At 38.5% G+C, this 24,081-nt stretch overlaps 1 protein-coding gene across 3 annotated transcripts in view; it reads right to left on the bottom strand.

Annotated features, from left to right (window-relative positions):
- Positions 1-24,081, bottom strand: part of TLL1 (tolloid like 1) — a 336,773-nt gene that overhangs the window by 270,231 nt on the left and 42,461 nt on the right. The gene's annotated exons all lie outside the window — the stretch shown is intronic.

The following is a 24,081-nucleotide window of genomic DNA, read 5'->3' as shown; positions in this document are numbered from 1 at the left end:
CTTGATCAATGGCTGATCAATGGTTCCTGTTACAATGTCATGAACCTCTATACATAGTCCTTCAGGCACTCTCAGATGATCTAATTCCTTGAATCTTTTTGTCACTTCCACTGTATAATTGTAAGGAATTTGATTTAGGTCATACCTGAATGGTCGAGTGGTTTTCCTTACTTTCTTCAGTTTAAGTCTGAATTTTGGAGTAAGGAGTTCATGATCTGAGCCACAGTCAGCTCCCATTCTTGTTTTTGCTGACTATATAGAGAGTTTCTCCATCTTTGGCTGCAAAGAGCATGATCAATCTGATTTTGGTATTGACCATTTCGTGATGTCCATGTGTAGAGTCTTCTTTTGTGTTGTTGAAAGAGGATGTTTGCTATAACCAGTGTGTTTTCTTGGCTAAATTCTCTTAGCCCTTTTCATTCTTCATTTTGTACTCCAAGGCCAAACTTGCCTGTTATTCCAGGTATCTCTTGACTTCCTACTTTTGCATTCCAGTCCTATGTGATAAAAAGGACATCTTTTGTTGGTGTTGGTTTTAGAAGCTTGTATTATCTATGATTAGGTATTTATAATTTAATTTGTTATTTTAAAAATCTAATAAAATCCATTAAAAAAAAACATGCATCTATGGCATCATAATAATCTCTAGGAACTCAAAATGTTTTAAACCTCATAAGACACACTTAGGATAGTTTGCCTACTTCTTCTTCAATATCATCCCTCTATTACCAGCCCTGGTCCACACATATCAGAGGAGGACATGCGGACCGTCTTCTGCATACCTCCTACTTCTTTAATCAACCTGATTGACAGCTGAACTGCACTGATTCTCGTAGAATGTACCCAGGCCTTGCCTTTTGCACATTCTCACTTAGATCAATACAGATTTAAAAGTATTGGTTCAATTTAGTGGCCCAGTTAGTAAAGTTGTGCTGATTCAACTTTATCCAAGTCAACTCATTTCTGGGATATTTATTAGTTTAAGTGAAGTTGTAACATTCATAGTTAGCAGCTAATCATGAATTTACATTCTCATAAGAAAAAAAAAAAAAAAAGAAAGAAAGAAAGTGAAGTCGCTCAGTTGTGTCCGACTCTTTGCGACCCCATGGACTGTAGCCTACCAGGCTCCTCCATCCATGGGATTTTCCAGGCAAGAGTACTGGAGTGGGTTGCCATTTCCTTCTCCAGAGGATCTTCCCGACCCAGGAATCAAACCCGGGTCTCCCGCATTGTAGGCAGACGCCTTACCGTCTGAGCCACCAGGGAAGACCCTTAAGGAAAAAAAAGAGGTTGACGAATGTCATACTACTTCAAGTTTAATCAAACAGGTAACTGACTGATATCAAGTGTGAAAAAAAATACTTATTTGCAAACTAGAAATACTTTGGAACTTGTCCTTATTCTTTTTAAATACTCTATAGACGTTTCTTCTCAAATACTCCTGAGCTATGAATAGCATGTATTATAACATTTATTTCTAGGGGAAGATTAGATATCAAGAAGTTAAGTGTAACAGAATATCAGCTACTTGGCTGGAAAGAGAAGACAGTTTCCCCGAACTCTCCAGTCACTGCTATATCCATGACATGACTTCTTTTTATATCTGAATATTTACAAAGTAAAGTAGCCAAATGAGTTATTCAACTCAAGCTCCTTTCTCCCAAGAAAAGTCATACTTGATGAGTGAAAACTCATGCAAAATTTGTCTACTTTCTTATAGCCAAATCAGTTTCCCTCAGAATACTCTCATTTCATTTTATGACATACTATAAGGGAAGACACTGATTTTCACAGCTGCAAAAGAAAATTGAATGTGATGGTGGCTTAGACCAAGCTGAGAATGACTAGTTCAGCACTGCTGAATGTTTGGTTACCACACTAGAAACTAGTGCTGACTGTGGTCCATGTGTGGCAGAAACCTTGGCACTATTTCTGTCATCATGTTCTCTGTTTTAGGAGAGTTGAATGGGATGACAGTGCATTTGGCTTGCCTGCATTTATGAATTAAATCAGCTGTTTTAATTACCCAAGTCCATTGCCCCAAAGGAGTTATTAAAATCCTAAATTATTTCCAAGCAACCTGATGGAGGGAGAAGGGTCCCCTCTCTCCCACTATACTTGCCTTAACTTGTGCCTGATCTTCTGTTTCATTGTTTAACTTGTGAATTGTGGGGCAGAAGAATCAGAAACAACACATCCAAGTTTTTTTTTAAAAGTGTCTGCTTCCTTTTCGCCAGAAACTGTATCTTCTGGTCTTCTGTTTCTGTTCACTCCCAGCACTTAGGGCTCCATTTGACACAAGGCGGTGCTTGTGTGAGGTTGAATAAATGACTTAGTCAAAATATTTGGACTTTGTTGGGCTAGAAGAAACCTTAGATCTCATTCAGTTCTGACTGTTAAAGAAATGAAAGAATGTAGGTGACATGTCCAAGTTCATACAACCAAGTACAGATCTCCTGACCCCCTTTTCAGTCTGTACAAGCCATAACTTAGGAAATAATTATTAAAAGATTACATCTAGTACAACACAGACAGACACTTACCATTCTCCACCAGGCTACACATACCTATTTAAGAAAGAGGAATGGAAAAAGAAATAAGGAAAAGGAAAAAGGAAAGCAGTAAGGAGAGAGACAGAGTATAAACACCACTAGACTCATGCTTCTCAATACTGAGACTGTTGGAACTGTGGACGTTTTATTCCTTTGTTGGGGGCTGTCTTATGCGTGGTACAAGGGTTAGCAGCATCTCTGCCTTCTACTCCTAAGATGCCTAGAGCAACCCACCTCTCCAACTGTGACAACCAAAAACATTTCCAGATATTGTCAAATTCTCCTGGGAGCAAAACTGCTCCTTGACTGAGAATGACTGCCCCAGTTGAATAATCTCAGAGGAGGTAATCTTCTACATTACTTTAAGCAAAGTGCCAATAAATTAGCATGTATTGGCTTCAAACCAATACTTTTATATTAAACATAGAAGCCAGACTCTAAAATGCTTAATCCTCTTACATTTTTATTAATTTATTTTATTAAAAATGATGATGTTGTCACTTAGTCTATGGCTACCAAAGCAATAGCTAGAGAAAGGGGAAAAAAAAAAAAAAAGCTAGCTAAAGTTTCCAGTTCTAAAGGGAATTAAACACACTTAACACGTGCTAGGGATAATCTTCATCATTTTAATTTTAGTTTTACTTTAAACTTGCTTCAAGGTCCTTGCTCGGCTAAGAAACACATATTCACTATTTCTATAAAACACAGTCTAAGGAATAAAAGGAATGTAAAAATTTGTGAAAGAGTAAGCAAATATCCTTCATTTGATTTTAATATCTGCTTACCAAAAAACCATGGCTTCCTTCATCGTAGCAAAAGTTAACAATTGAGATTTCGGAATACTTGTTTTTTATTTTTTTAATTTTAAAGGTAGCTTCAGTAGTTAGTTACCAGGCTTCCCTGGTAGCTCAGACAGTAAAGCATCTGCATACAATGTGGGAGACCCGAGTTCGATCCCTGGGTCAGGAAGCTCCCCTGGAGAAGGAAATGGCAACCCACTCCAGTGTTCTTGCCTAGAAAACCACATGGACTGAGGGGCCTGGTGGGCTACAGTCCATGGGGTGGCAAAGAGTCGACATGACTGAGCGACTTCATCTCAGTACTTAAGAGTTCTGCTTTGTGTGTGCTTAGTCACTTAGTCGTCTCTGACCCTGCGACTCCATGGACTGTAGACCACCAAGCTCCTCTGTCCATGGGATTCTCCATGCAAAAATACAAGCGTGGGTACACATTCCCTTTTCCAAGGGATCTTCCCAACCCAGAGATAGAACCCAGGTCTCCTGTATTGCAGGCAGATTCTTTGTCGTCTGAGCAACCATTCTAAAAAAGTAATATAACGAGAAATTTACATTTCAAAACTGTAATATCAAACATGCATAGTCAATGGTCAGAGCTATGATTTTTTTATTTTGATAAAGAATCTGGAATTGATCTTAAAAAGAATAGCATGAACTTAGTATTCTCCATTCATCTAATGCAATAAAGCCTTATATGACTTAATAAGAGTCCAAAAACTGTAGTTGCTCAATTGTATAAGCCATAAGATTCCAATATTGCAAAGTTAGTGAAACAACAGTCAGCCAGTTCAGCAATCTGGCCGGGAGTTCTTAGGGGTCTGGCTTCCAGTTCCTGAGTCTGTCATGGCACCACCGGGTAGTCACACTTGAAAGGAAAAGTCTCTTTGTATAATTATTCTGCTCAGAAGATACTCTTCTTTGTAGTTTATTCAAAGACAAGTTAGCTGATGATATTCCTACCTGAGAGACAGAGGTACACTACAATAGCTAGAGAATCTTTCAAATGAAGAAACTCAGGCAAAAGAAGGAATGTCAATTGAATGTCAGTTGACCAGAGGTCAGTCCTCAAATCCTGTGCTGGCTAACCTTAGAGAAGAGCAGCCTCTGTCTAAAGATCACATTCCAAAATTTCCACTTTTTACACAAATATAAATTCTGAAAATCATAAGACAATGCTAACAAATAGCCCAGATTAGTGAAGTAATGCTCTGCTTCTTAAACTGTTTTGTCTTTGTTAACATTAATTTCTTTATGCAACAGGAAACATTGAAAAATTCACTGTGGCACATTAAACTCCTTTGAGTTTATACTGCCCCTGATGTCTTTAGCAGTAAAGAATCTACCTGCAATGCAGGAGATGTGGGTTTCATCCCTGGGTCAGGAAGATCCTCTGAAGAAGAAATGGCAACGCACTCCGGTATTCTTGCCTGGGAAATTCCATAGGCAGAGAAGCCTGGTGAGCTACAGTCCACGGGGTCACAAGAGTTGGAAATGACTTAGCAACAAAGCCACTGCCACCATGGTGGATAAGTTTGAGAAAAGTACTTGTGAGATGGCACATTGTCCAGTGATGACTTACAAATATAAAGAAATCATTCTAGGGGTTTCCCTGGTAGTCTGGTGGTTAAGAATTCACCTTGCAATGCAATGCAATGCAAGAGACATGGGTTCAACCCCCAGTCCAGGAAGATCCCCTGTCATGGAGCAACTAGTCCATGCACCACAACTAGTGAGCCAGCACTCTGGCGCCCTCAGGCTACAACTACTGAGTCCACATCCTGCAACTGCGGAAGCCTGCACACCCTGGAGCCCGAGCGTCAAGACGAGAGTAGCTACACAATGAGAAGCCTGTGCGCTGGAACTAGAGAGCAGATCCCACTCACCACAGCGAGAAAAAGCCTGTGTGCAGTAACAAAGACCCAGCGCAGCCAAAAAACAAGATAAACAAATAAATCTTTAAAAAAATAAATTATTCTATGGGAGAACTGAAGCAGAAACAATGGAAGAAAGAGGAAGATCAAGACAGGGAAGGAAAAGGATGACTATAAGAAATGAAGAAAAGAGAATAAGGGAGAAAAAGCAATTCGATTTTCTGCTTCAAGGTAACTACAGAATGGTAAACAATGTTCATGCAAATATTGAGCTTTTTAAACTATTCTTTCAATTGCAGGCTTCAGAAACAGCCAATAACAAAGAATCACAAGAATATTTGATGCTAATAAGTTTAAATAGTTTTAAAACAGATACTCCTCTTAAATTTATGATGTTTAAACTATAAATGCCAAGATAAATGAGTTCCTTACCTCCTGCTACTCATTCATTTTTGGCTTTTGTGGGGAAGAAAGCAAACTGGCCAAAATGGTGTGTTCAGGCTCTCTCATCCCATGTTTTGTAATTGTAAATAATGTAACAGCTGAGATCATTTATAGCACTGTGCATGCATGTCACAAAGTACTCACTTGGTCAAGGACTGTGTGAGGTACACAGATATATGAGTTCCACCAAAGAAAGCAGTGGCGTTACTACTGGGTCACAGTGATGCCCAGTGAGTCAGCCACGAGAGGAGGGAACATAGCATGAACACTGCTTGGGCTGCTGTGTCAGCCAGGAGAGAATACTGCTGTGACCACTGCTCACCCAGGACAGAGGCTGCATGCAGTCACATTGTATTATGTTTATGTCTGCTGTTACAGGTGCTGTGTCAGCAAAAAGAGAATAAAGGTGTCTGCAGTTCCTACAGCTCCTCTCCTGTTTCCAGCCTCTTAGCTTGCACCTTGCCTACCTGGATTCAGTGAACAGTGCAGGCAGTGTGAACAGCCAGACAACTGGTGCTGTGAACAGGATGAAGAGCGATCCACCTGGTGTAGTCAGCAGGATACCCAACGGGTGGAGCAGCCTGAGGTTCTGCTGGATGGAGGAAGCCAGTGGCCAACATATAGCATGTGGTACCACGTGGCCACGATCCTCAGTGTGGGCTCTGATGGGAAACTGGGAGGTAGTGGACGGGTCACTGGATAGCATGAAAAGGCGTAACAGGCCATGAGTTACCGTTTGCCAAACGAGGAGGCACGGGCTGCCCCTGGCACCATGGGGTGGATTATCCTGACTGCCTTGAAGGCGAATATGGATAATGTTCTCTGTGATGCTGCATAGTGTTCAATGGACAGAGACACTTGGAAGAACTAGAACAATGTATGTTGGCATTAGAGCAAGAGCCCTGTGACCCTAACAAACCCAGCATCTCTGACAGCAAGGCAGTGAGTGATGGAGATGATGAACGTTATGAGACTGTGGGTTCCTGCTTGGCAGCGAGGTCCATTGTGCAGCAGAAAGTGAAGCATCAACAGCTTACGGCCCAGGCCAGGACTTCCTCAAGGGGCCCCCAATGTGAGATCACAACGTATTGACCACATATTTAGGTGGAGTTGGTCAACTTGGGTAAGCAGTTTGGGCAAACGCATGGGGAACCCTTGGCAGCTTGGGTTTTGCGACTTTGGGACACAGGGGTGGCCCCAGCACCTGTGGAGGTTTGCAAGTCTTTACAGAGAGAAGTTGAGGGACAGCACCTGAGTGTGAAGGCCCGACAGGGGGCCCGAGCCAGTAAAGGCCCCATCCGGTGACAGACGCAAATGTGGGGTGACTTGTGTGGTGTCCTATGATGTAGATCTAGTAGAACGGTGTACTGTAAAGGCTGCCCTATGATGTAGACAGTGTACCGTAAAGCCTGTGTCCTCAGATTTTGTAAACATGTGGGTGAACTGTGAATGCCATAAAAATCTCCTTCCTGAAGGGGTAGGCCCAGAGCTTGTGAGGGGTTTTGAGGGTCCGTAATAAAAACTCCTCAGGAGTGGAGTTGCCCCTGTTGAGGCTTTGCTGCAATCTCACAAGGACAGATGGCTGACTGGACTTGGCCATGGAAGATAAAGGCACTCCACGTGTGGTGGTTGGCTCTTCTAGCCCTGTGAGGGCAAGGACTGCAACATGAGTTCCACATGATACCTGGCGCTGGGTTTTGCTGTGTTTTGGGGATGGAACTGTTTGGAACAGTTTGTTCTTGTAGCTACTGCTGTTGCAAGATGTAAATCCAAGGGTCAGTGTTACTTGCTAAGGGAATATCTCAGAAGATGGACTGAGCATAAAATGTGAGGTGAGAGACCCTGAAGGGGTGGAGTGTGAGGGGGGAGCAAATTGGCCACGATGGCGTGTTCAGGCTCTCTTGCCCCACATTTTGTAAATAATGACTGTAACAGCTGAGATGGTTATAGCAGTGCACATGTGCATCGTGAGGTACTCACTTGGTCGTGGGGTGTGCGAGGTACACGTTTATATGAGCTCCTGCGTCATGGCCGTGCCCACTGGACTAGCACGAGAGGAGAGAATGCAGCAGGAATGCTGCTACAGCTGCTGTGCCAGCCAGAAGAAAACAGATCTGTCTGCAGTTCCTATGGCTCTTGGTGTCTTCAGGCCTCTTAGCTTGTGTGAACAGCAAGACAATTAGCACTGGGAACAGGATGAAGAGAACCCTTTCAGTGTTCTTGGGGTGCACTGTCCCCAGCTTTCAGACCTCCAGTCAGCTTTCCTAAAATCAGCCCTGACAAACCACAGTAACCCTGGTACAATTAATAAGCTCTCTGACTTTCTCTAATCCAAGAGTCTTCCAGAACGCATCTCCAACTGAAAAATTCACCTTTGACTGCTATCCTGTTTATACAATTCAGGTTTCTCTGTAATTTTCCCCAAATTTGGCTTACTTTATTTTTTATGCATTACCTTTATGGTTCTGTGCTTCTCTGAGTTTTCATTCCAAGCCTGGTGTGATTCAGAAAATTTTTGTTAAGCTGTAAATGGTAGTGACAGATACAACTAAAGAGCTTCAAATCACAGAACTGTCTCAGTTGATGCAAGGCTGACTGGTTTTGTTACTCACAAGAACCAAAGACTGCTCTCTTTTCTCTGGTTCAGAGCTGAGAACTCCATCTTGTATTACTTGTTGCTGTTGTTCAGTCACTCAGTTGTCTCTGACTCTTTGCGACCCCATGGGTGGCAGCATGCCAGGCTTCCCTGTCCTTCTGATCTCCCAGAGTTTGCTCAAACTCGTGTCCATTGAGTCAGTGATGACATCCAACCATCTCATCTTCTGTCGTCAACAGAACACCAAAGGAAAGGTGCTCAAATGTTTTTTACAAAACCTACCACGATGTCCACATGATGTAATATTGACAAAGAGGGTCCACAGAGTATAAAATTTAAGGTCGAGAGACAAGGAGGAAAGTACCAACCTTGGAAATTAGGAGAGAAAACAGTGGAGAAAGAAAGAGAAGGAAGCGGAGCAGTTGAAACAGGGGAGACAGAGAATGGAGGGCTGACAAAGACAGTCTGACTCCAGGATATGCTGTGGCAGCTAAAGCTGCTTTTTGTAAATATTTTGATGTTGTTATTCTATGTACTTCAGCCCACTATATATTAATTACTGTGTGGTTTACTACTTTTTCCATAGTTTTATTTTTTAGGCATGTCTCATGGCATAGGAGATCTTAGTTCCCAAGCCAGAGATGGAATTTGAACCTGCTGAACTGGAAATGCAGAGTCTTAACCATTAGACCACCAGGGAAGTCCCTTCTAATGCTTTTAAAATAAAAGTTGTATAAGGAAGACAACCTTCTCTAAAGTTGCTAGATAAAAGACCCAGATTATTTTAAATATTTTTTTCTAAATCTTGCCCAAAGAGTAACAGATTTTCTACAGTCTGTTACAGTTAACATAGTACTTTTATATATTTCACCTCATTTGGTCCTCACGATAAGCTAGGAGGGTAGGCAAGGCAGGGAATCAGATCTGATGCTCACAGAACTTAAATGATTCTATTAAACCAATTATGGGAAACTTAAGATACACCTGGGGCTTTTTGCTTTAGGTACCATGCCCTTTCCAGTTCTCACTATTTTAATATGTTATAGATTGGATTCAACGAAGGAAAGTAGCAATACATATAACATTAATTTTTTATATCAGTTCAAATGTGTTTATCAGACTTAGATGCAAGCATTCAGATAAAAAACTAGAAAACAATTTGAATCTTTACTTACCATAGAACTTTGTTATCGCTTCTATATAATGAGAGAGTACCCACATAGCATCTGGTTGGGTGCACGCATGCCTGCCACTGCCTGCCTGCTTGCAAGGGTTGCTCGCTCAGTTTGAGGGGCAAATAGGCACTTATCCATCAGAGGGTAGACAGAATGAAAAACCACAATCACAGAAAACTAATCAAACTGATTACATGAACCAGAGTCTTGTCTAACACAATGAAACTATGAGCCATGCCATATAGGGCCACCCAAGATGGACGGGGCATGGTGGCGAGTTCTGAAAAAAACATGGCCCACTGGAGAAGGCAATGGAAAACCACTTCAGTATTCTTGCCTGGAGAACCCCATGAACAGTATGAAAAGACAAAAGCATATGACACTGAATGATGAACACTCCAGATCGGTAGGTGCCCAATATTCTACAAGAGAAGAGAGAAGAAATAACTCCAGAAAGAATGAAGAGATGGAGCCAAAGTGAAAACAATGTGCAGTGGTGGATGTGACTGGTGATGGAAGTAAAGTCTGATGCTGCAAACAACAATATGGCACAGGAACCTGGAATGTTAGGTCCATGAACCAAGGTAACTTTGAAGTGGTCAGACAGGAGATGGCAAGAGTGAACATCAATGATTTAGGAAATAGTAGACTAAAATGGACTAGAGTAGGCTAACTTAATTCAGATGACCATTATATCTACTACTGTGGGCAAGAATCCCTTAGAAGAAATTGAGTAGCCCTCATAGTAAACAAAAGAGTCCAAAATGCAGTACTTTGGTGCAATCTCAAAACAACAGAATGATCTCTGTTTGTTCCCAGGGCAAACCATTCAATATCAGAGTAATCCAAGTCTATGATCCAACACGTAATGTTGAAGAACCTGAGGTTGAACAATTTTATGAACACCCACAAGACCTTCTAGAACTAACACACAAAAAAGATGTCCTTCACATTATAGGAGACTGGAATGCAAAAGTAGGAAGTCAAGAGATACCTGGAGTAACAGGCAAATTGGGCCTTGGAGTACAAAATGGGGAAGGGCAAAGGCTAACAGAATTTTGCCAAGAAAACACACTGGTTATAGCAAACATCCTCTTTCGAAGATTTTACACATGGACATCACCAGATAGTCAATACCAAAACCAGATTGATTATATTATTTGCAGTTGATGATGGAGAAGCTCTATACAGTCAGCAAAAACAAGACCAGGAGATGACTGTGGTTCAGATCATGAAATCCTTACTGCAAAATTCAGACTTAAACTGAAGAAAGAAGGGAAAACCATTAGACCATTCAGGTATGATCTAAATCAAGTCCCTTATGATTATACAGTGGAAGTGAGAAATAGATTTTAGGGATTAGATCTGGTAGAGTGGCTGAAGAACTATGGACGGAGGTTTGTGACATCATACAGGAGGCAGTGATCAAGACCATCCCCAAGAAAAACAAATGCAAAAAGGCAAAATGGTTGTCTGAGGAAGCCTTACAAATTCCTGAGAAAAGAAGAGAAGCTAAAGGCAAAGGAGAAAAGGAAAGATATACCCATTTGAATGTGGAGTTCAAAAAAATAGTAAGGAGAGATAAGAAAGCCTTCCTCAGTGATCAATGCAAAGAAATAGAGGAAAACAATAGAATGGGAAAGACTAAAGATCTCTTCAAGAAAATTAGAGATGCCAAGGGAACATTTCAGGCAAAGATGGACACAATAAAGGACAGAAATGGTATGGACCAACAGAAGCTAAAGATAAGAAGAGATAGTAGGAATACACAGAAGATCTATACAAAAATGATCATAATGACATGGAAAACAATGATGGTGTGATTACTCACCTAGAACCAGACATCCTGGTGCCCGAAGTCAAGTGGTCCTTAGGAAGCATTACTAGGAACAAAGCTAGTGAAGGTAATGGAATTCTATTCAAGCTATTTCAAATCCTAGAAGATGATGCTGTGAAAGTGCTGCACTTAATATGCCAACAAATTTGGAAAACTCACAAGTGGCCACAGGATGGGAAATGGTCAGTTTTCATTCCAGTCCCAAAGAAAGGCAATGCCAAAGAATGTTCAAACTACTGCACAACTACACTCATCTCACATGCTAGTAAAGTAATATTCAAAATTCAAAAAGCCAGACTTCAACAGTATGTGAATCATGAACTTCCAGATGTTCAAGCTGGATTTAGAAAAGACGGAGAAAGCAGAGATCAAATTGCCAACATCTGATGGATCACAGAACCAAGCAACAGAGTTCCAGAAAAGCATCTACTTCTGCTTTATTGACTACACCAAAGCCTTTGACTGTGTGGATCACAACAAACTGTGGAAAATTCTTAAAGTGATGGGAATACCAGACCACATTACCTGCCTCTTGAGAAAACTGTATGTAGGTCAAGAAGCAACAGTTAGAACCAGACATAGGACAACAGACTGTTTCCAACTGGGAAAGGAGAATGTCAGGGCTGTATATTGTCACTCTGCCTACTTAACTTCTATAAAGATTACATCATGCAAAATGCTACGCACAAGCTGGAATCAAGATTGCCAGGAGAAATATCAGTAACCTCAGATACACGAATGACAACACCCTACTCACAGAAAGTGAAGAAGAACTAGAAAGCCTGTTGCTGAAAGTGAAAGAGGAGAGTGAAAAAAATTGACTTAAAACTCAACATTTTAAAAACTAAGATCATGGTGTCTGCTCCCATCACTTCATGGCAAATAGATGAGGAAACAATGGAAACAGTGGGAGACTTTATTTTCCTGGGCTCTAAAATCACTGAAGATGGTGACTGCAGCCATGAAATTAAAAGATGCTTGCTCCTTGGAAGAAAAGCTGTGACAAACCTAGATAGTGTATTAAAAAGCAAAGACACTGCTTTGCTGACATTGATCCATCTAGTCAAAGCTATGGTTTTTCCAGTAGTCATGTATGGATGCAAGAGTTGGACCATAAAGAAGGCCGAATGCTGAAGAATTGATGTTTTTGAAATATGGTGTTGAAGAAAACTCTTGAGAGCCCCTTGGACTGCAGGGAGATCAAGCCTATCAATTCTAAAGGAAATCAGTCCTGAATATTCATTGGAAGGACTGATGCCGAAGCTGAAGCTCCAATATTTTGGCCCACTAATGCGAAGAGCCGATTCATTAGAAAAGAATCTTGCTGGGCAAGATTGAAGGCAGGAGAAGAGAAGACAGAGGATGATATGGTTGGATGGCATTGCCAACTCAATGGATATGAGTTTCTGCAAGCTCTGGGAGATGGTGAAGGTCTGGGAAGCCTGGGATACTCCATGCAGTCCACGGTGTCGCAGAGATTCTGACATGGCTGGGCGACTGAATAACAAAACAAAGAAGCATCATATTACAACTTCTTTATTTTGCCTTAAAGGTAAAATCCAATCCAGGTCTCCTGTAATTTATCAAAAATAAACAGTATTTCTACTATTTATATTACCCATTTGTACACATCAAGTGTTTTCTGATACAATTTACTCAGCTATCTTTGTGAATTCCTACATGGTTGATATTTCATGAAATAACATAACTTAAAAGAAATCTCTCTCCTGAACAACAATGCTCAACAATAATGTTCAAATTACAAGAAAATTAAAACTTCTCTCAAAGACAGAAATTTTCTAGCTTTGACCACTAAAATAGAAAAGGTTAGAAAAGGTGACAAGAATACACAGAAGAACTATACAAAAAAGGCCTTAGTGACCCAGATAATCACAATGGTGCAGTCACTCATCTAGATTCAGACAACCTGGAGTGCAAATTTAAGTGGGCCTTAGGAAGCATTACTACAAACAAAGCTAGTGGAGGTGATGGAATTCTAGCTGAGCTATTTCAAATCCTAAAAGATGATGCTGTTAAATTGCTGCACCAAATATACCAGCAAATTTGGCAAAGTCAGCAGTGGCCAAAGGACTGGTAAATGTCAGTGTTCATTCCTATCCCAACGCAGGACAATGCCAAAGAATGCTCACCACCAAAGTGCACTCATTTAACATGTTAACAAGGAAATGCTTCAAATCTTTCAAGCTAGGCTTCAACATTAAGTGAACCAAGAACTTCCAAATATAAGAGCTGGATTTAGAAAAGACAGAGGAACAAATTGACAGTGATCAAATTGCCAACATCTGTCTGATCACAGAAACATCAGTAGAATTAAAAAAAAAATCTACTTCTGTTTCATTGACTATGCTAAAGCCTTTGGCTGTGTGGATCACAACAAACTGTGGAAAATTCTTAAAAAGATGGAAATACCAGACCACTTTACTTGTCTTCTGAGAAACCTGTATGCGGGACAAGAAGCAATAGTTAGAAGCAGACATAGAACAGCAGACTGGTTCAAAACTGGGAAAGGAGTATATCAATTCTGTATATTTTCATTCAGCTTATTTAACTTACATGCAGAGTACATCATGTGAAACCTGAGCTGGATGACCCACAAGCTGGAATCAAGATTGATAGTAGAAATATCAATATCAATAATCTCAGATATGCAGCTAACACCACCCTAATGGCAGAACGGAGAAGGCAAGGGCAACCCACTCCAGTGTTCTTGCCTGGAGAATCCCAGGGATGGTGAAGCCTGGTGGGCTGCCATATATGGGGTTGCACACAGTCAGACATAACTGAAGCGACTTAGCAGCAGCAATAATGGCAGAAAGCAAAGAGAAACTAAAGAGCCTCTTGATGAAAGTGAAAGAGGAGAGTGAAAAAGTGGGCTTAGAACTCAATATTCAAAAAATGAGGCTCACAGTATCCAGTCCCATCACTCCATGGCTAATAGATGGGGGAAAAGTGGAAACAGTGACAGACCTTATATACTTGGGCTCCAAAAATCACCGTGGATGGTAACTGCAGCCACAATAGCAAAATATGCGTGCTCCTTGGAAGAAAATTCTGACAAACCTAAACATCATATTAAAAAGCAGAGACATCACTTTGGCACCAAAGTTTCGTATAGGGAAAGCAATGGCTTTTGCAGTAGTCATGTATGGATGTGACAGTTGGACCATGCAGAAGGCTGAACACTGAAGAATTGATGCTTTCACACTGTTGTGCTGGAGAGTTCCTTGGACAGCAAGGAGATCAAACCAGTCAATCCTAAAGGAAACCAATCCTGAATATTTATTGGAAGGACAGATCTGAAACTGAATTTCCTATATTTTGACCACCTGAAGCGAAGAGCCGACTCACTGGAAAAGACCTTGATGCTGGGAAAGATTGAGGGCAGGAGGAGAAGGGGACAACAGAGGATGAGATGGTTGGATGGCATCACTGACTCAGTGGACATGAGTTTGAGCAAACTCAATAGTGAAGGATAGGGTAGCCTAGCATCCTGCAGTCCATGGGGTCACAGAGTTGGACACAGCTTCATGACTAAACAAAAACAAGCACTTATGTATTTATGAGTACATTTATTATCAGCTTTAAAGTGCACAGAAAAATTTGACTTTCTAAGTTTCTGTAAACTATCAATGATGGACATTTTCAAAGTAACTCCAATTTCCTCAAAGTAGTGATTTCATGGGATGAAAAATATCAAAGAATGATCCAAGGAAAACAACAAATTAAACAACAAATTAAACATTATATCTTTGTATAATGCTTTCAGCAAAAAAAAATAAATAAATAAATAAAAATTAATACTTAAGAAACACTTCTAAAGTTTTATTTTAGGTCAAAGGCAAAATTTTGAGGAATGATGATGACAAACACCACCCACTGGAAATAATCTTTTATATGGCTGACTTCATACAGACCTAAATCTCTGAAGTGATTTAGCTGTTTCTGTTAGGAAGTCACTTATACTGACTCTGACCTCCCATCATGAGAATTCCAAGTGCTTCTTGGAGTTCTTTAAGGGGTCGAGCAGCTGAGGCATTGCCCCATCACTGCTTAGAGGAGTGGTCAGTCTGGAAGTAAAGAAGCACAGTAGTAGCCCAGAGTGTTTTAAACAAGGCCTTCATAGGCACTATCCCTGCATCCATGTTGGGTCACATGTCACTTAAGACTATACCATTCCACCACAGCAAGAAATAGTGGTGAAAACCTAGAATAAACTATTTTTTTCCAAAGGATATATCATAAAAGGTTTATAAACAGATTTTCTACCTTGTAATTCATTTGGAAAGTAGCTTTAATGGCATGACTATATTGTAATTCTATATTTTTAAAAATTCTGGAATACACAGAAAGTCAACTAACTGTAGATAATATATGAATAATATTATTGTCTATAAATGAGAAGACAATCGTAAGAATTAATATAAACTATGTACGATTATTTTAAACATTTATTTTTATTGTACCATCTTTAAACTTATTATATGTCCCATAATTAAAACTAGTCTATTACACACAAAGCACATTATTACTGAATAAAATCAAACATAGTATAAAAAACATGTAGTACATAAAATTTAGAGTAACCAACTAAAAGAGCACTGTACTTTTTCCTAGCCACAGATATTTCTACTTATGGAGCCGCTTGAACAATTCTGTTCAGGTATTTAGAGGCTAAGCTAATACCTTCACTCACTCCCCAGTGCTGCAGAAAATACAAATGCCTAATACCCATGAGACTCATCTATTAAGGCAAGGCCCAACTACACATGATAGGTCTCTGCCAAGGGTTTTGGGGACCACACAAACTCATTAAGAATAACAACCTGGAGTAACCAAAGGAAAGCAATGTGGGGGAGTGGGAAAAGAGCTTGTTTAAGAAGAGACCAAGATTCTTTTTCAATTCTGAGAGCCAATAGCTCTATGACTTCACCAAGATCTAGAGCTCTTCTGTTTCCTTTCTAAATGTTGCCAAAAGCCAAAACACAAAAACAGATGGATGATTCTGACACTGACATCTTGGTTGAATCACCAGGGGAGCTTCTGAAAACTAGGATTATTCATGCCAAATACACAGAGATTCTAATTTAATGCATCTGGAGTCTGACATTAGTAATTTTGTAAAACTCCCTGAAAAATAAAGATTAAAAACACTAATTTAGAATTTCAAAAGATCTCAAAGCTTCCTCCCATTGCTCCAAATTTTATGACTATACCATAAACTTGTTTTGTCACCTTGAAAACTATGAAATATGATATGTTAAAAAAGGAATTTGAAATGATACGCAAAGAAAGCATTATACAACTAGTGAACTGTAGTAAATATAACTATGACATTTGTTTCTCCTTCAAATGATATACTATTATCTTTTATGTATGCTGGGATGAACACTTTACATTTTAGAATAAAATTTATTTATATATTCTAGCCAATATTTTCATTAGTCTGAAATGGTGCTTACTACAATTAAGAACATTTTTATCCACTTAAAATGAAAAAAGTAGCACCTTTACAATTCAATTTTTAAAAGTTACACTAATGATTGAAATATTAATTTCTTTTAAAATTCTATATTCTTTACATTTTGAGTTGTATAAGTCTATAATTCCTACATTTTAAAATTTTAAGTGGAAAAATAGAAAGCAGTAATTAACACTAAGATGTAAGAAACAAACAAAAAAAAATCTTTTATAGGAGAACAGAGTTAGGGAATAAGTAAACCCAATCTTAATGTGCTTTATAGGTGACTCATAAGAGCTATGGGCTTCCCTGGTGGCTCAGAGGTTAAAGCATCTGCCTGCAATGTGGGAGACCTGGGTTCAATCCCTGGGTTGGGAAAATCCCCTGAAGAAAGAAATGGCAACCCACTCCAGTATTCTTGCCTGGAAAATCCCATGGACAGAGGAGCCTGTGTGGGCTATACTCCAAAGGATAGCAAAGAGTCGGACACGATAAGAGCTATAAGAATTACAATGTGCAAGTTTTATTGACATGACAAGTGAAGATTTAAATACTGTAAATATTCAGAAGAACAATCTCTTATGAAAGTGAATGTCAGCTATAGATAAAAAGTAAAGTAAAACAAAATAAAAACATAAAATGTTAAGAATAAGTCATTTATAAGAAAATTCTAGGATTACAAACAATAAAAGTTGTAATAATAGATTTTATTAAATAGCATAATCTGTAGGGTACAATTGTCATCCCTATTTTATACCCAAGGAAAAAAACTCAGAAAATTTGACTAACTTTCCTAGGATCTCACATTTAAAAATGTCACAATGAAAATTAAGCTAGTCTTGACTTCAGAGATTCTTACCTCTAAATGTTCTAGTAGAGTACGAGTAAAGGATAAGTCATTTTTAAGTAGTCCTTCATTATGACTTGTATCGGTCAACCACCAGAGGCAAAGCCATTTTTTTTTCCCCCAAAAGGGACATTAGGAGAATGAATGTAACGTTCATGAAGCTTTTCTAAAGAAATTGCTTTCACTTCTATACCTTCAAAGGAAGACATTGATCAAGAAATGCCATCTGCATTCATTTGTATGTGAATATAAAGTAGAATGGAAAACTGGCCCATAAATACCATAGAATATATAAATTCACAATTGATTCCAATGTACTAAACTAAAAGAAGCACAAAAATTGCTTCAATGCTACCTGCATGAAAAATATAAAAGGAGAGAGAAAGGATATGTTCTCCATGTTAGGAGTCTCAATAATCCCATAGAATGTCCTTTTTCCATCTTTTATAATACTCATGATTTTTTTCTGACATTTAAACAAAGAAATCTTGGGGTAAATGCTTAAATTTGATTGTAAAGACAAGCTGCAGAAGCAGTTTTTGAGGACTTTTTGGTTCTAATTGCTGCTGTGTTGATGATTCAGTTTCCTTTTCCCTAAACCTCACTTCCCTCATTTAAAATATGACAGAGTCAAACTATATTGGGGAGTTTTCTACATGTACAGTAAAATTCAAATATATCTTTCATCTATATTCTACCATTAACATGTAACTATATTTTCTTCATTGTATATCCATCCTATATCAGCCCATCAATCTACTTTATTTCTGATGTATTTCTAAGTAAATCACAGACATCAGTATATTTCCTCCTAAATACTTCAGCATGCTCTGATTGAGATTAATAACTGTTTATAGTATTTTACATAAAATTCAAATGTGATAAAACACACAAATGCAAGCATCCAAACTGCTATCAAGGTATAAAATATTCTCAAACTGTCCCAAAAATATTGAAGATGAAACACTCCCAAATTCATTGTAGGGGGCCATCATTACCCTCATACCAAAACCAGACAAAGGCACTGCAACAAGGAAAATCACAGGCCAATATTTTTGATAGACATTGATGCAAAATTTTTCAACAAAATATTAAGAAACCAAATCTAGCAATACATATAAAGAATCATATACCATGGTGAAGTGAAATTTGTTCCAAGGTTGCAAAGATGGCTCAATATTCACAAATCAATCAGTGTGCTATGCCACATTAACAAAATGTAGGATAAAAATCGCATGATCATTTCAATAGAGACAGAAGAAGCATTTGGCAAAAGTCAACATCCATTCATGATTAAAAAAGAAACAACTTACCAAAGTTGGTATCTCAACATTATAAAGGTCATTTATGACAAAGTCATAGCTGACATCATGCTAAATGATAAGAAGTTGAACACCTTTCCTCTAAAATCAGGAACAAGACAAGGAGCCTCACTCTGGCCAGTTCTATTTAACATAAATATAGAAGTCCCAGCCACAACAAGCAGAAAAGGAAAAGGAATCCGAATTGTGAAGGAAGAAGTAAAACCGTCACTACTTGCAGATGACATGATACTTTATGCATAAAGCCTTAAAGTCTCTCCCCACAGCAAAACAAAACAAAAACTTGAGTACATGAATTCAGAAAGGTTGTAGAATATAAGATTAATATACAGACATCTGTTGCTTTTCTATACACTAATAATGAACTGTCAGAAAGAGAAAGCAAAAATAAAAATCTGTTTAAAATCGTATCAAAAACAGTAAAATTCCTAGGAATAAACGTAACCTACAAGGTGAAAGACGTACATTCTGAAAATCATAAAATATTGATGAAGGAAATTGAAAATAATACAAAGAATATTTTAAAGGAGAACAGAGTTAGGGTGAGTTGTTCTAGTTTGTTTTCTAAATAACAGAAGCCAAGATGTGAAACAGGTAAAAGCAGAGTGTCTCTATTAGAAATAAGTAGAGATGAAGATCTTCACCCTCAATAGACCACTCTGTCCTGCCTCAGAGTTTCAAGAGTTTCAGTTTAGTTCAGTTCAGTTCAGTTGCTTAGTCGTGTCCGACTCTTTTTGACCCCATGAATCGCAGCACGCCAGGCCTCCCTGTCCAAGAGCTTAGGGCTCCTCAAAGGGAAGAAAATCATCCCAACAGATGGAAGATTCCTTCCAGCTCAGTATGGCCAATGCTCCTGACTACACATGAAAGTAGTTAAACTGCTCTGACATTCTCTGCCTTTCACCAAATATCTCAATGCTTGAAAGTTTTACTGGTAAATTATAATTGATTTAATTGTTTGTTTATTGTGCTTAAGACAATCCTGCATTGGTGTCTCAGACAATCATCTTTTAAAAATTACTCTGAATAGAAAATTAATATTTTCCAAACTAGGGCCAAGCTCTAATCATAAACTGAAATGTACCTTCACACATTTTGGCAAGTTCCCAAATACAGTACTAATTTGAGTAGGTATTTATAGTGACAAGTGAAGTTTTCTATATATAGAGGATTGAAGTCCTGCTGAGATCAATCAGTCTCCATCTCTCTGTCTAACTCATTTTTGACCTGAACATAATGTGCTGCTGTGGAATAAACAATCGACCTCCAAGAAGGCATGCCTCCAGGAAGGTTACCCTCTTGAGTATCCTTAAGCAAGTCTTCCAGAGTCCTTGGGTCTCAGTTCTAGTTGATAATATTGATCTGAGAGGGGCAGACTAATTAATATGCAGCATTAAGAACGTCAATCATATGATTAGTTAACAGAAAAATTCACTTTGAAAGAGCTATCTTCCTGCAGGCAATTAAGTATTTGGCAAAAAAAAAAAAAAAAAAAAGAAAGAAAAGAAAGGATAGCCTGTAATTCATCACTTTACTGCATCTCCCTAAACTTTCAATCCTAACTACATCCTTTAACTCCAACTGCAGAAAGAGGTTGTTTCAATAGTTCTGTCTTAATAGCTGGTCCTTATTCCTTTGACATGTTTTCTTATTTCCTTTTTGTTTCTCAGAGCACTTTCTTTAATAGGCAGTTCCAGTTTGGGCTGGTGCTAACATTTTACATGTTTCCTGGATTTTTCTTTCCCAGAGTTCATTTTTATCAAAGGGGTTGGTCTAGGATGAGCTGCTTTTCCCTCTGTGCTTGTAGGCATTATCCTCTAGCCACACTGTTAACCTTCAATATTGCCTATAATACAGGTGATATAAAAAGATACACCCCAAGGAAAACCCATGTAACCAGAATTTGTAGAATGGGTAAATGGTTCTTATAGGAATAGTTTAAATCACAAGCAATCATTGCTCAGGACTGCTGAGAGACAATTCTCCAAACTTCTCTTATGGGAACATATGATGTACTGATGACCTTCACTCTAGGCTATCATTTCAAAGAAGTTTTATAGAGGACAGCCTAGGCAGATAGGGCAGAGGGCTGATTTATTTTCTGAACGTATAACATCTCATTCTACAGCAAAGTTTGAAGGGGCTTGGCTGAAGTCCATTCGAGGTCCCTCAACGCGGGATGCCTGGTTGCGGCCAGCTTTTCTGAGTTAGCATCATCCACCTACCCCCTCCACGACATCCCCAAGGAACCTGGGGTTCATAAATATCTCCTTCCACAAACATGAAGTCCATACTGTTTGCTATACTAGATATTATCTGTCTCTGAAACCAAAGCTTCTGCCAGCATCTGTGAAACTGTGGCCCACTGACCCCTCAGCCGGCAACTAGCCTGCAGGAATCTCAAGCCCTTCACAGTTCTCACAAGGCCGTCGCCACCATCTGAGCACTCATCTGGTGCATCCTTCTGTTCCAGCTGAGGGCCACTGAATTTCTCCTCAGGTAACATTGAACTGGCTGGAACATCAAGCCTTTAACAAAATTCTGCTGAACTCAGAGTACTCTGAGTTTGAATAGCAGTACAAATTACATTTCATGGAATGAAAAATTATAAATATTTATTTGGACAAGAAAATCGGAGGAAAAAACATGAATAAGTTTAAGACACCTCCAAATCTGAAATAATACAATTTTTTTTTCCAGGGCATGTTGTTTTACCAGAGGCAGCAATGGAAAAGCAAACCTATGAACATTTCATGGTAAAAAATGGCAAAAAATGAAAGCTATAAACAAAATACTATCAAATGAAGGTAATGAATATATAAAAAAATGAAAAATCCTGAAGAGTTTAAACACTGTTTCTCACCAGCTCTATAAGCAATTTAAAAAGGTGAAGGAGAGAATTATGAAGATTTACCACATCAACTTCTCGTAGCTTTGGAACTTCCCTAGTGTATGCTGTAAAAAATTAGAAACTGAAATGTATTTTACATAGCACCTCAGTTTAAGTGGTACTGTGAGACAGCTATTGTTTTGCACAACTGCAAATTAAGGGTCAGATTCAGAAGACAAGACTCAATAACTTGGAATTCTATTTTGGAAACACAGTATTAACATAGTTTCAACTGGACTTCCATGTTTATGCATGCAGGGCTTTGCCCTGAATTTCTCAGGTGAATAAATTATATATCATTTTATTTGCTTTAAGCAGTTCTTTGTAATTAAGCCATAGTTCAAAAGTAATTTGCCTGTGCTGTCTCAGAGAAAAGTAACATGATGTGTCAAAGAAGAACACTGGGACTTTGCTCCATAAAGTTTCATATCATACAACAAAAATAGACAATAGTTGGCAACATGAGGATAAAAACTGTGTTTGTCTCTAGTAATCAATAAGATTGTTTGCATTTAGTAGACATTTATTAAATATTCACTAAAGTAAATAAATATAAATAATTGAATTCCACTGAATATTTTGATCACAGAAGACTTGTACTATAAGGGATTTAAATCATCAGTAATTTGGACTTGCTATTCAAATAAGAAAAATATCCATTGGAATAAACATGTTGTAATCTCACAGTTTATATGGTATGATGATGATTTTTAAAGAAAATTTTGCTTGTAAACTCCAAAGCATAAAGTGTTTAATATTTCATTAAAGGAAACAAAAGAGAAAAAATAATTTAAATGGTTTTGTTTTATTTTCTGGTAAAATGAACACTTCTATAGGGAATACAATTCTAAAAATAATTATTTTTCTAATCTCCAGAAAAATGCTTACACAACATTTTTCTGGAGATTAGAATGCCTTCTTATTATAATTCTCAAATATAAAGTTTCTAATTAAGGTGCCATGACAGAATGATAGCTAATTCTTTAACTTCCCATACCTTGTGAAAAACTTGGACAAAACTGGCATGGACACCTGCTTCAGGTAAAGATATTACATGGGGAGGAATTCCTGGTTTGGCTATGCATGAAAGCAATGCTTCTCAATATCAATTTCTGGCCCTGAACTCAAGCATATCAACACTACTGATATACACTTCAGAAGCCATAATTTAAAAACTTGTTTGGGTGATTATGGTGCTCGCATAGGTTTGGAAGCACAGATCCCAGATCCCAGAAAACACAGCAGGAAACCAGAAGAGCAGACGAACCAAATCAAGTTTTGGAATGAGAATTAGAAAGCAGCAGAGAAGTGAGTCAGATCTGGGAGGGCTCTATGTCTGACAGTTAAGAGAGAAATTAAGTCAAAGACTCAAGCAGGGCAGTGTTTTAGGATCAAGAAGACAGTCAATTGGATGTGTGGGCCCCTAGGCTGTTGAAAGAGGCAGCAGTGCTGCTAATATAAGGTCTATTATCTCATGTTCTAAATCCAGAGACAGTATTATTTTAAAGAAAATCTTTGACTTTAATTTTTCTCCAGAAAAAATACTGTCACATTAAACAGACCCATAAATTTTAGGGCTTTGTATTTCAGAAACACTGTTAAGATTCGGGCAGTACATTTGTGGCTGAAGAATGAGAGCAAAGTTATGAAGTGTTAGGCAAGTGAAGGAAATGCAAGCAGTTAACTGAGTTAACTTGAAAAATTAACATGAAAGAAAGGAGTTTCAGAAATGAGGCACTTGACAAAAATTAAGCTAGCTAATCTTCCCATTCTGTAAACTAAATAAATCACTACTTCCCCATTAATGAATGGTGTACACCCTCTGAGATCAGATAGTTTCATGGTTAAGATCTCAGGATAGGACGTAGGCTTGCGTTTCATCACTTAGCTGTGTGGCCATGAGCATGTCAGTTAGTCTTGATGAGCCCCAATGTCCTCAAACGTAAAACTGGATGATAGGTGATAATAACAGTAACTGTTTAAGTGATCATTATGGTTATGTGAAATAATGTATTATTTTACTAAATTACTTAGTACTGATCCACATTACAAGTTCAGCATTTCAGTGAGCCAGTGCATTTGGTTACCTGATTTCATGAATATATTAGTTCAAAGTTTCCCTTTTATATAGTAGTGAGGAAAGGGCCTTACATGTTAAAATTTGTGACGTTCCATAGGATCCCAGGATGATAGAGTTGGAATAGATTTTCAAGATTTTAGTCAAACTCCTTAAGTTTACAGGAGAAATTTAGAGATCAAATGGGTGTGAAC

The sequence above is a fragment of the Odocoileus virginianus genome, chromosome 12, assembly GCF_023699985.2.
Source record: "Odocoileus virginianus isolate 20LAN1187 ecotype Illinois chromosome 12, Ovbor_1.2, whole genome shotgun sequence".
Taxonomy (NCBI): Eukaryota; Metazoa; Chordata; class Mammalia; order Artiodactyla; family Cervidae; genus Odocoileus; species Odocoileus virginianus.
This window is presented reverse-complemented; position numbering and strand designations above follow the sequence as displayed.